At 42.2% G+C, this 13257-nt stretch overlaps 1 long non-coding RNA gene across 1 annotated transcript; it reads right to left on the reverse strand.

Moving 5' to 3' along the window:
* Positions 1-4773: 4773 nt before the first annotated feature.
* Positions 4774-10066, reverse strand: LOC135964743 (uncharacterized). The gene is made up of 4 exons (XR_010577328.2): positions 9918-10066; positions 9085-9334; positions 7146-7293; positions 4774-6583 (listed from the first exon to the last, which is right to left on the reverse strand). It is a non-coding gene; the product is annotated as an uncharacterized lncRNA (long non-coding RNA).
* Positions 10067-13257: the final 3191 nt, after the last annotated feature.

The following is a 13257-nucleotide window of genomic DNA, read 5'->3' on the forward strand; positions in this document are numbered from 1 at the left end:
TCTTAGTTATCTCCTAACCAATTTAATCTTAGAATCAAGGAGTAGTTATGGAAATAAACTGGGTAGAACTCACCCTAAACTGCTCAGAGAAAAGATCAAGGTAGATTTCTTTAGGTTTCTTAATGCTATAAGAGTATTAAGTACAGGGGGAATTCAGAGGATAATTCATCTGAAAATAAAAGGGAAGGTGATCAGAGGTGGCTTAGTAAAAATGAAAAGTCAGTGGTTTCAAGGGAACATACAGATGACACCAAGATCTCATGAGGAGAGGACACTTCCAAACACTTGCTTTCCTGTGATTCCAACACCAAGGTAAGCCAGAAACACAGCTGGAGGGTAACTGGAGGGATCCTGAGTCCACCTGACCCTGAACTACACATACTACATTCCCCGATATCCTGGCAACAGCATTATAGTGAGAAAGATCACATTAAAATGCTGCAAACAGTCTTTGAGGCAAGGACATGGGTAGTCTGTCTTCTAGCTGTAGCTTGAAGAAGTCCTGGGAGAATTTGGTAGTGACGCCATGAAGGGAAATGATTAAGTATAAAATGATTAACAAGCCTATGTTCTTTTATCTTCTCCTTGTCTTGTTTCAGACATCAGCCTTATGGCTTGAGAGGAAATGCAGTAGATTATTATTATTTTTTCCATTAGCTTAGCTTGGAAGAAAAGAGAGAACTTTAAGTAGCTGTGTTGGGGAGAGGGGCTTGGGGTTCAGGGAGGTTTCGTGTTTTTATGAATAGAAAAGACTTGAGAATGTTTTTATGCTGAGATGGGAGAGCCAGAAAAGAGAGAGAGAGAGAGAGAGACACTGGTAGAAATTAGTTAAAGGGAATAATTGAAGGAGCAAATTCTTAAAAGTAGCAGTATTAAATGGGGGCTCAGGTCACATAGAGAGGTATTAGCCTTGGTCTGAAAGAGAATGCCTTTCCACTGAGCTGCAGGAAGGTGTTAAGAGTGGGCATAGATGTGGATGTATTTAGAGTAGGGTAGGTTTGGAATTGAAAATGGGAATAGTTAATGGTTTCTGAGTTTTTAGCAGAGGAAATGAGGCTCACTGCTAAGAATGAGAGGGACATAAATGAAAGGCTTCCAGAGATTGGTGAGAGTTTGCAATGACTGTGCAGTGGACAGTGAGAGAACTGCCCTGTGCTGAGGGCATAATTGAGGTTGGAGACTGTCTTGGTTCATTTATGCTACTATAGAGAAGGACCATAGGCTGGGTCATTTATATATAACAGGATTTTGTTTCTCACAGTGCTGGAGGCTGGGAAGTGTAAGACCAAGGCACCGGCCTTGGTGAAGACTGCTTTCTGCTTCCAAGGTAGTGCCTTATAGCCACATCCTCTGGAAGAGTCAAATGCTGTGTCCTCACATGACAGAAAAGCAAAAGAGTAACAGTGCCTCAGCTGGTTTCCTCCAGCCCTTTCATAAGGCACTAATCCATTCATGAGTGATATGGTTTGGCTGTGTCCCCACTCAAATTTCATCTTGAATTGTAATCCTCATAATCCCCACATGTTGTGGGAGGGATCCAGTGGGAAGTGATGGGATTATGGAGGTGGTTTCCCTCATGCTGTTCTTGTGATAATGAGTGAGTCTCACGAGATCTAATGGTTTTATAAGCGTCCAGCATTTCCCCTGCTCACACTCGCTCCATTCTGCCACACTGGGAAGAAGGTGCCTGCTTCTCCTTTGCCTTCTGCCACAACTGTAAGTTTCCTGAGGCCTCCCCAGCAATGCGGAACCGTGAATCAATTAAACCTCTTTCTTTATAAATTACCCAGTCTTGGGTATTTCTTCAGAGCAGCATGAGGACGAACTAACACAATGAGTGATTTAGTCACTCTGCAAAAGGCCCCACCTCTCAATACCACCACAATGAAGATTAAGTTTCAACATACGAATTTTGTAGAACTTTCAGACCACAGCAGAGACCACTTGTACTTGGCATGGTCTTTATGGCATTATGTGTTTCTGCAATTGTGACTATTTGGGGGTAAAGAAAAAGGAGAAGAGACAGATTTCTACCATGGGTGGAGAAAGTAGAAAAGTTTTCTGAGACAGGGACTCACTGGGAAAGCTAGACCAATATTAGCTGCAATCTTTGGGAATGTAGGTCTTCACAGTGTGTCTCATGTTTGGTTAAAAGCACTTCCAAAATATCAGACAGTTATGTCTGAATGGAATCACACAAATGTATCACAAAGTCAAATATAACTTTTTTTTTTTTTTAGTTTCTAAAATGCGTGGGTTCTTGGTCCTATATATAACTTTCTGTTCTTCAGAGAAGAGCCACATAGAAAGGGCAGGCACTGGTCTTAAAGGGATCACCTTATAGGATCTAAACCAATACATCCCTTACACTTTACTTACAATACAGCATAAAATGCCTCTGCTAATGACTTGAGCATTGTATTTCTTGGATCTATGATCACTTATTATTTTAACCTTTCAAAGCCAATACTTTTAGAGCATTCAACTCAAACTACTTTTATTGGCCTAGAAATGCTTTATTGCAGTTTGGCTGACATTTTCTTTTAATAATGTCATTAGCACTCCTTAAAAATGAATTCTGTTGGGGTATATAGTACTACCTTTGTTTTAAGAAAATGTTATGATTTTGTGTGTACATGAGGTGGGTCCCATAGCTACAAACATTAGCAATATGTTTCTGATTCAACAGAAAGATCTTTCTGATTCTATAGGCACACTTCCATTTCTATTAAGCGTTAAGTATTTGGTTGGTAAAAATTCCTGAATTTAGATGTACTTTTTCAGGATTACATTGAATTCTCAACATCTTTTAAGAGAGAGTCCAACTTCAGAGTCACTAGGCTTAATTAAAATCTCTAGCGCTTAGTTTGTTTATATTCCTTACCTACTTTGTAGATTTAGCTCTGGTAACTGTTGTTATGCTGACACTGGTTTCCAGTGGGTCACTGAAATCAAATTAATTCAGGCATCTGAAAAGTCAGACATCAATTGTGTTCATTTTCATTTTCCTTATTTTAAAAGGTACAAAATAAGGAAAAGTGATTCTGTTTAACCTTGAAGAATCCTGAATGTATGGACATAGACTACAAGCATTTTAGTGGAAAAATAAAAATTATTTGTAGAAAAAATCCTAAAGAACAAAAACCAAAAGCAAAATAAGAACAAAATTCCTTTCTATACCAATTCTTTTCTGAATATGTAAAGACCCAAGGTCCAAACTCCATTTCCTAGGCCTTTGGAAATGCCTTTAGCGTGTACTCAATACTTTACATTCTGTACTACTATCGAGAGCACTCTATACTGTACATTCAATTTCTTTGTCCAAGTGCAGTAGCTCTCAAAGTCTGGTGTCCACCATCAGGCCTAGGAACCTGCTAAAAATGTCAAGTCTTGAGACTCACTCTAGATATTCAAAACCAGAAACTTGATGGGTGGGGCCTGCAATTTGTGTTTTAACAAGTCCTCAGCTGGGTGCGGTGGCTCACTCCTGTAATCCCAGCACTTTGGGAGGCTGAGGCAGGTGGATCACGAGGTCAGGAGTTCAAGACCAGCCTGGCCAAAATGGTGAAACTCCGTCTCTACTAAAATTACAAAAAATTAGCTGGGCATGGTGGCGGTGGAGGGGGTGGGCGCCTGTAATCTCAGCTACTAGGGAGGCTGAGGCAGAGAATTGCTTGAACCTGGGAGATGGAGGTGGCAGTGAGCTGACATTGTGCCACTGCACTCCAGCCTAGGCGACAGAGTGAGACTCCATCTCAGAAAACAAAACAAATAAACAACAACAAAAAAAAACCAAAAACAAGTCCTCCAGGCACTCCGTTGGTTTGCTCTGAAGTTTGGGAACTTCTGGCCTAGAGCATTGTTCTCAAGTATTTGTGTACACCTACACCACAAGCTCCTGGAGGAGCTTGACTTAACATGAGTCTCTCACTCAGTCCCTGAGATTTGGAGGCAGTAAATGCAGGAAGCTGTGTGGGAATCTGCGTGTGTGTGTGTGTGTGTGTGTGTGTGTGTGTGTATATATATATATAGTCTGTAGAACACAATTTGAGAAATTCTGCCTTGAAGTGGAATTTAAATGTTGACAAAATTAGCATTTCCCCCCACAAAATCCTTCTCCATAACTGAGCAAAAACCTTTGAACTCTGACTTACAAATATCTATAACTTTCACTCAGCCTGCAGAATGCCTGCTTCTGAAGAGGTGTGCAGGCTTCCCTCATCACTGCCGTGGGGACCTGGAGCCTCTGTGTGCTTCAGGTGTAAGGCTTTGCCTGACTCTGCTACAGGTGTGCACCTGTTTCATCACAGGGATGTATGCTCAAGGGATGTGGCATAATCCACACCTCCACAGAATGTACAGCATTGAGTATGCTCGGCCAAGACAAAACACAAGGAAAGATGTCATCATTATTTGCCCTGAGATGATAGTTGGAGGAAGACTGTTTGAGCAAAGAGGCATTGATCCCTGCATATCCTGCCAGGGAAATACCCTCTTCTAAGCAAGGTGACCTTTCAAGCAAGTTTTGAGAATTACTGATTTAGAATGTAAGGTATGCATAAATATATCTAACTGTGATTTGGGATCAGACACACACTGCATTTCTTCTTTCCATTGAACCTTTTCTAGATCAGAGATGAAAAAAGATATTTTTTTAAATGTAGAAAGGTGAAGTTTGTGATGGCAAAAAAGCGTATTAATTGTGATTTTATTAAATCAGTCATGTGTTTTCTTCAAGGTATTGGGACCAAATTAATGCATTCATAACATTACTTTGTTTTCATTGTATTTGTTTTTATTGTCATCTGACATTTAAGGCAATTAATACTGTATTTCTACTTACGTTAATAATAAAACAAACCTTTAAATAATTTTATTCCAGTAAAATGTGTGAATTAAAGGAGAAATGTTAAGTAAATATTAGTGCAGATGGCAATATTCTGAAGATGCCACATGAATAATCAAAGTGTGGGAAATGCACGTTACTTTCATGAGTTCAGCATAATCCATTTTAACACTTTTCCAATGTTGAGCTTTATATTTGTTTTCTGTTATAAACAGTGCTTCAAAAAAACCTCTTGTAGCTAAATATTTTTCATATCTGTAATGGTTCTCTTAGGAGAATTCATAGATGTGGAATTGTTGAATGGAAGGGCAATAATTATATTATTTTAAAGTTTAAAATTGGTGTCCATTAATCATTTCCCTAAGTTTTTATGAAGACATTTAGGAAGTCAGTAAAGCAGCATTTATGACCTATGGGAATACTTTCTTCCTTGTTACTCAAAGCGTTGCTTAAGGCAGTGGCCTTCAAGTGTGTTCTGGGACCAAATGGCAATTTCTCCCCAACCAGCCAAGGCGTGTGGTGGGGAAAAGGCTTGGTGGAAGATCTGGTTTGTAGTTAATGTTAAGTAACCTTTCCACTTAATTAGCTTTGTGATATCGTGCAAGACACAACTTCTCTAAGTTGTAATTTTCTCATCCATAAAATTATACTAAAAATAATACTGGTTATCTCACCAAGTTGTGAAGATTAAATAGAGTGATATATGTGAAAATAGCTTGTAAATGAAGCATGATGTAAAATATATAAAGTATTATAAAAGCCCAATATATGTTCTCCTCTTGAGAGATTCTTAAAGCCTAATTCTCTGACTTCACAGGTACGTCGTCTCACGCAATTCAGATAATTTTTTAGTACCATATAGGGTTAGTGTCTAGAAAAAAATGAAGGATATGAAAGAATGAAGAACGAAGTTCCAGTGAGACGCTATTTCTTTACAGATTGCTCCTCCCTGTCCCCTACACAACACTAGAACCTGGTATAGCGCTGTAGTCAATACTGTGTGTGTGTGTGCATGTGTGTGTATGTTTTAAATAAGGTCTCATTCTGCGGTCCAGGCTGGAGTGCAGTGGTGCAATCTCAACTCATTGCAGCTTAGACCTCTTGGGCTCAAGCGATCCTCCCCTGTCAGCCTCCTGAGTAGTTAGAACTACAGGCATGCACCACTACACCCGGCTAATTTTTGTATTTTTTGTAGAGATGGGATCTCACTATATTGCCCAGCTGGTCTCAAACTCCTGGGCTCAAGTGATCCTCCCACCTCAGCCTCCCAAAGTGCTGGGATTACAGGCATGAGCCACCTCACCCTGCCAACACTAACTCTGGACTTTTGTTTGAGCTTTGCTGCTTATCATCAAATCTCAATGAAAATATTAGTTACTCAGAAGTCACCTTACTTGTTAATCTAGAATTGGTCTGGTGGCTTAGGATTTCTGAGTCTAGGCTAGGACCACAGCCAGCCACTCCTGGCATCTACATTGCTAGGGAAACTAATGATCTTCACTGAGACTCTGTTCTCCTCCCATAATGTACATTACCCAAATGGTCTCTTGTCATGTGTGGATTCAGGTAAAAATCGTCTGATGAGCTGCATACCAGAAAACTGTGATATGGACAAACTCCAGAGAGTAGAGCAAGATCTGAGTGCAGCGTGGTCAGAATGGCAGAGGCTGACACTGAGAGCACCTGGGCTCTAGAATCAGCTCTGTCACTTCACCACGTGGGGCCTCAGTTCCTTATCTGTAAAAAAAAAAAAGGAGTTAGATGAGAATCTGGTCATGAGCTGATCTTCTAGGTCTCTCCCCATAGTTAAGATCCCATAATTCTGCAGGTCAGTTTATAACCTGCAAGGGGATTCTTCCCTGAGGGCCCTCACAAGGTTTTGAATGGTAGAGCAAGTGGAAATGGGGGAATGTCCTTCCCAACCTCCCGCCGTGGGCAGGAGAGGAAGTGCTGTCCAGGAGGGCCTTAGCTGGACCATCTGGGGGAATGAGGATTCCACTCTGTGACATCACAATACCCAGCCCAGGTTTGACCTTGACAACCGGGAAGGAGATATAACAGGAGGTGCAGTTACTGATATAGCCAAGGTGGGACGCTGCTGGAGGGAGCTAGAAGGGATCAGCCAGCCATGCCTCCAGTTCAGGTACGTGGCATTGCTAAGCTCGGAACAGGAGTTGCCAATGTCTAAAGGAAAAAGAGGAGAGATCTCAAGGCAAGTGTGTCTCCAAGCTTAGGAAGAACAGTATAAGCACAGATAGCATGTGCCCCAGCTGTGTTAGGGTAATGTAAGGTTCCATACGAGCAGAAGCAGAGCTGGGTGCATTCTGCCAACAGCCAGTCTGCTTGTCATGAAGCTGGACGGTGAGGACATTTCTGAGGCTGTAGTCCACTTGTGCTGCTGGTGATATATTTCTATATAGAGGTTTTTGTCTTTCAATAGCTTCTCCCTGGAATGACAGGGAAGAGTAAACAAAAATAAGTTCACTGAAGGAAGTATTTTAATAGAAGCCAGTACAAAAACAAACAAAAGTAATAAAAGGTGAAAAGTTAAATTATGGGTTAGCAAGCAAGACTGACTCTAAGGTCGAGTTTTGAAAGTTCAAACCTTGAAAGGCAAAAGGCCACCCCTATAAACAGTAAAAGAGAAGGGGCTTTTGGCTGAGAAGTAAGTAAAACAGTTCTGCTGGAACCATATACGGGACCCCCCACCCAGCTCCCAGCAACTCCCGCCAGTGAAATCATTGCTGGGGATGTGGACAGTTCTGTTTTCTTTACCTTGCCTTGGGGTTTTGGCTTCTACAATACTTGTTTCTTCCTGCAGTCTTGGGGCCCCGAGAGGCTCTCAGTGACAGCAAAGAACTGTTCTGTTTACCAGTGGGGCGGAGCACGGGGCCAGCGCCAGGCCCTGACTCATCCCCATGTGGACTCCCTTGGGTCTTAGCACACTGCAACCCCGGAGTTGGAGCACAGGACAGCTCAGGCAGGCACGCTGAGCTCTGCCTGCAAGGTCAGAGTTGATGGCGATGCTCCCTCAGTGGGAGCCGGAGTCCCTGTTCTGACAGGTAGGTCAGTCACCCACAGGGGACCCAAACAGCCATTGACAAGAGGAAGAAGAGATGGAATCTCTATCCACAGGACACAATTCTAACTCTCCTTGACCTCCAGCACATCACGAATAAATATGTCATAGCAGTAAGGCCAATACTCTCACATTCTATGAAAGTAGTAATCGTCCCCACAGCATGTAAAACTGAGAGATCCAGATAAAAACAAAATACACTTGCACATTAACTTTATAGCACACATTCAACTGCTGTACAGAAGTCACTGTGATTTTCACAATTCGGTTATGATCTAATCATAACCACTCAAACCTTGAACATTAAAATCTCATTGGTCCAGTTTTTAGCCTTCCTTCCTTGATAGCCATTGAAAACTAAGTTTAAGCTGAACCTCAGATAATACCCACAAAACACAGAAAGTCCTAACATCTCCATTTGCATTTATTGACTGTAACGTTCCCTGACCCTTGTGTTAGTCACATGCTGCTGCAGCCTGTCACATACTGCAGAATTTTAGAGTCAGAGGGAAACTAGAAGATCATCCATTCCACAGCTTCGTTTCCAGGAGAAACCAGACACAGAAGTGTCTCGGCTAAGGGGATCAAGCTAGTTAGTGCTGGGGACTCAAGTTTAAGCCCCCTCACTCTCAGCCTGGTGGCCTCTCCAATACACTCCGCCCCACAATGAATGAATGTGTTGGTTCATATTTGAACTAACTCTTTGATTTTCTAAGTTAGAATATGCTAAAAAGAGGAAATCTCGTTTATCACTTTGGTGTGGTTATTGGTAAAAGTAGGTATTCTCCTAGCCTCTGCATCGCCATACAAAATAAGCTTTGGTTAACGACAAGAAAAAGCACCAAAGACCCCATTCAAAAGACTGAGATAACAGTGAAAATAAATCCAGGGAAACTGACTAGCTACAGTAAATTGAGGGCTGATTAGAAGTAATCTTTTTTTTTCTTAAAAAAAAATTTACACAATTTACCAGATTTTTACTTTATAATAAATATATAGTCTTCCTGTGGCCTTGTCTTTTCCAGTTTAGGTAGACAATACTTTGTTTATGAACATGTGTGTGTACACCCTTGAATGTACAGATGAGTAAACACTTTATCTGGCAGGCGTGAGGCTGGCTATTACATCCATCCATGGTAACTGACCTACCCTTACTTACCTCATATATCTTCTATATGAGCCTTCTCTGACTTATCCAATGAATTAATATTCTATTTGGAATTAATATGATAGTATAGGAGGAGCCTCCTTAGACTTGTCCAGGGTTTGGCATACATGATGCTATATATGTCTTGCATCCATAATTAATCTGCAAGTTTGAGCCAGGGCAGTGCCTGGGTGCAGGTACTCAGCGTTTTTCCAATTAAATTCATTGCAAATATAATAGTATCAGTCCAAAGATCCAAATTCTGAAAGAAAAGGAAATGAAATGAAGAATTTTTAAATATAAATAGAGACCTAATTTTTATAGTCATCAGCGCCATCATTAGCCTTAGAGAGGTCTGATAAGTATTTTCTAGGTCATTAGATTGTTTTTTAGCCAACTAAAATGTGAACTTCCTGTAAGGATTATCCATATGTTTCTGGTTTTATATGCAGATTGCCTTTAATAAAAGATAATTATGAAGCAATTACCAACAAGAAGGAGCATAAGAAATAGCATTCCATCATGGCATAGGCTTTAAACAGTTGTTGTTATAGCTTTCAGCTTCCATATTAATTTTAAAAGTTGTGTAATATATTGAGTAATTTTACACACACCACGCCATATAACTACAGGAGAAAGCTGATTGTGAAAAACAGAGGGATAAAAGAAGTTTTAGTTTCAGAATTCTTCATTGTGGTTTTGAAGTTTCAAATCTCTCCAGTAAAATGAAACACAGGTATGCCAAGTAAACTTTTGAAATGTTTTCTCTTGAATTACCGGAGAAGATGCAGCCTTGACAAGTTTTATTTAAGAGATTCGGAAGGAAAAAAAGCAAAGGAAGCTACCTCTCTGAAGATCCTGAGACAGCAGAGTCTCCTTTTGCTGCCATCCCCTGAGGTGCCTTGGCAAGCGGCCACGCTGGATCTCCGACACGCGCAGGACACTGCCTGTCATCCCAGCCCAGCCCCTATGCCCACTCTCCCAAGAATTGTGCAACAGGGCCTTTGTAACCTGAGGCCCGTGAAGTCTGTGGAGGAATGTGACCCAGAGCCAAGGGGCGTTGGTGCCACCAGGGCTGAGAAGGAGCTCTCCTGCTGTTTACCCTGCTATCCCGTGGGAACCTCAGAAGGGGGAAGGTATGCTCTGAAATGCATGGGGAGTCAAGTCCTTGGCACAGCTGTGAAGCAAGCACTCTAGTGAGTGTCTTTTCCCGTCATCTTTGCTGACCTCCGGAGGCATGCTTCATGCTACTCCAGAGAGTAGAACCTGATGTGCTTTAATTTGTATTGTATTTGTATAAATATATGGGGTACAAGTGCAATTTTTAAAAATGCATAGATTGTGTGGTGGTCAAGTTTGGGCTTTTAGGATACCCATCACCTGACCTACCCATCCTCCTTTCAAGCCACACCTCCTCCTCGTCCTCCTCCTCTTAATTGTGTCTCCTACTGAGACCAAAGCTACAAGTTGTGGTTCCATTATTCCAATGTCCTGTAATGGTAAAGGGCATCCTGCTGTCCAGGGAGCAGGGATCCATATTATATGTGATGAGGATGGTAGAGTGCCAGGCACTGGTAGCAGGACAGCCCCAGAAATCTTTGGGATTCATCGATTTACAAAACCAGCTTCCTGCCTCCTCTCCTCACCTCTCCCATAGACATCATCCTCCAATATGACAAGTACACAATCTGGCCACCATAATACTGGGGTTGTTCCGTCTCTTCTGCCTGGGGAAAATGTCATGAGCTGAGTCATGGATATTCTCCTTTTAAGTTACCCAAACATCATGATGGCCACACAAATGGAGCTCTAACCAATAGGAAGTGAAAGATTCACTCTCAGTCTTGCCATTTGAGTGGCACTGAGTACTACAGCGTGTAATTCACTATAAATGACAAGTTCCACATTTTTATATTACCAATATTGTTGATCACAAAAAATGGTCTCAGGAAAACGGACGTTTTAGCCAGTTGAGAAGACAACTTACTTGGCACCTAGAAGACCAGTATTCTCGTCCTTTCAAGTATATTTAGAATGCAAAATCATTATTACTACAAGAGAGGGAAAGCTTTTTTTTAAGTTAGGATATGTTCCTCTGCATGGTAGGAACTGGCACTATCTCCCTCCCCACATCGACCTTATCTCCTCTCATACTATGTCCTTTCAAGGAGGTTGTTTTCCAGTCTCCTTTCTATGACAAATGAATTCAATGTCAGTTTCAATCCAGTTTGTACTTTTAAAAACTTAATATGCACCTGGGACTGTACTAGGCACTGTGACAACAGTAAAATAAAATGTTTGACATAAGTTGGGCTCTTTAAGAGTTAAGAATTTAGTTAAGGAGACAAGATGTACACCTGCAAAGAGTTCAAAAGCAAAGAGGAAACTACAAAACTATGTGAAAAATGTGCGCACTGTGGACTTCAAAGTGCCCCAGGGGCTCAGAGCGAAGAAGCAGTGTTGTCTGGAGTGTTCAGGTTGCTCATGAGGGCAGGTCAGCACTGACACTTGGGAGGAATCTTGAAAAGAAGAGAAACAGAGTATGACTGATTGACACAAACTTAGGGAGAAAAACAATTTCCTAGTGAAAATTTTGGCCCTGGCACAACCACTCTTCTCCCACTCACCGACGCTCATGTCCACTCTCCCTGCGCTTTGACGACTTGTTCTTGGCGTGCAAAGCAAACAATTCACATTGCTTCATTGGGATATGAAAAAGAGGAGTCATGGAAACACAAGGACACCAGGAAGGACAAAATGAACTCTAACAGGTGGTTTCCGTGAACAGCCCTGCATGCTGAAACCAGGGCTGTGTCTGACTTTAATTATGCACGTGGGCTTCTAGAGCCTACACCCTGAAGCCAACATGTTCCAAAACTAACTCATTATCTTCCCCAAACCTGCTCCCCCTTTGTGATTCCCACCTCAGCCAATGGGCCTCACCATATTCCCAGTTTCTCTGGCGAGGATCTCAAGTGCCCTCTGATTCCTGAGTCACTCTCTACTGCTGCATTCGGTCACTGAGCATTGAGTTTAGGGGGTTGGATCTCCACATCTTTTCCGAACCCATTGCCTCAGCCAGTTCTTCCTGCTGCCACCCTGGTCTGGGCCCTCATCTCCTCATCTTCCTCTAAGGTCACTCATCTCTCCAGCCCCATTCCTCTGCACTCGTTGGCCACACCTTTCTAAAATAGAAACCAGCACTCCCCAGTTTCAAGTTTTTCCCATTGTTTGTAAGACAAGGACTAAACTCCTTTGCTTGGTTTTCAAGGCCTCTCACCTTCTCCAGCTTCACTGGACCAAGCCTCTCCCCTTGGCCACCCATTTACCCATTCCTCCCCACCTCTTATGCACCAGGCGGATCTGTCTGCCTTCAATTTTCCAGCTTGCCCAATACTTTTCTTGCCTCCATGGTCTTGCTCATGCAATTTCTACAGCTTTTCTGATAGTTGAACTCCTAATGCGGCCTCCTGTGGGATTCCTGCTTCCCAGGGGCCACTGCTTCCTACCTCCATCATTTGTATGACATTCTCCTGACATTTAAAAAATTTTGACCCTTTGTGCTGAAGAAGTGAGCCAGGTGAGATTGGGAGACCAGGGTGAAGGGAGTAGAAGAATGTTTTGAGACAGGGAAGAGCATGTGTAAAGACTCAGAGGACAGAGAGAATGGTGTGTTCATGGAGCTAAACGTGCATAGTAGTTAATAGAAACTGGGTTTGAGTGGACAGGACAGCATTGGGAAGAAATGGCACTGGAGGCAGGGGCAAGTCCTAGGGATTGGCCCTGCTAAGAAGCTGGACTTTTAGCTAAAGATCAACGGGGAAGTTTGAAGAGTTATCAGCAGGGCAGTGATGGGATAATATTTGCATTTTAAAGGAATTAGTATATGGGGACCAGAGAAAGACTGGAGAAAGGACTGTCAGTTAGAGAAGGCTGGCAGGAGATAATAAGCTTGGTCAAGGGTAGTGACCAAGTTCACTACCTCTATTCAAGAAACAGAGGAAGAGAGTAGACTTCAGAGAGCTTTAGAAAGGAGGCGCGATTAGGCCTGGTTAATTGATCGGCATGGTTTAAATGGAGAGGGTGAGAGAAGGGAGACACCTGGGTTTCTGGCATGCCTAGAAATGATACTGTCCACGGCACAGCATCACTTCCTGCTGATGCCCTCTAAAGAGACTGGGTCTC

The sequence above is a fragment of the Macaca fascicularis genome, chromosome 8 (genome assembly GCF_037993035.2).
Source record: "Macaca fascicularis isolate 582-1 chromosome 8, T2T-MFA8v1.1".
NCBI lineage: Eukaryota > Metazoa > Chordata > Mammalia > Primates > Cercopithecidae > Macaca > Macaca fascicularis.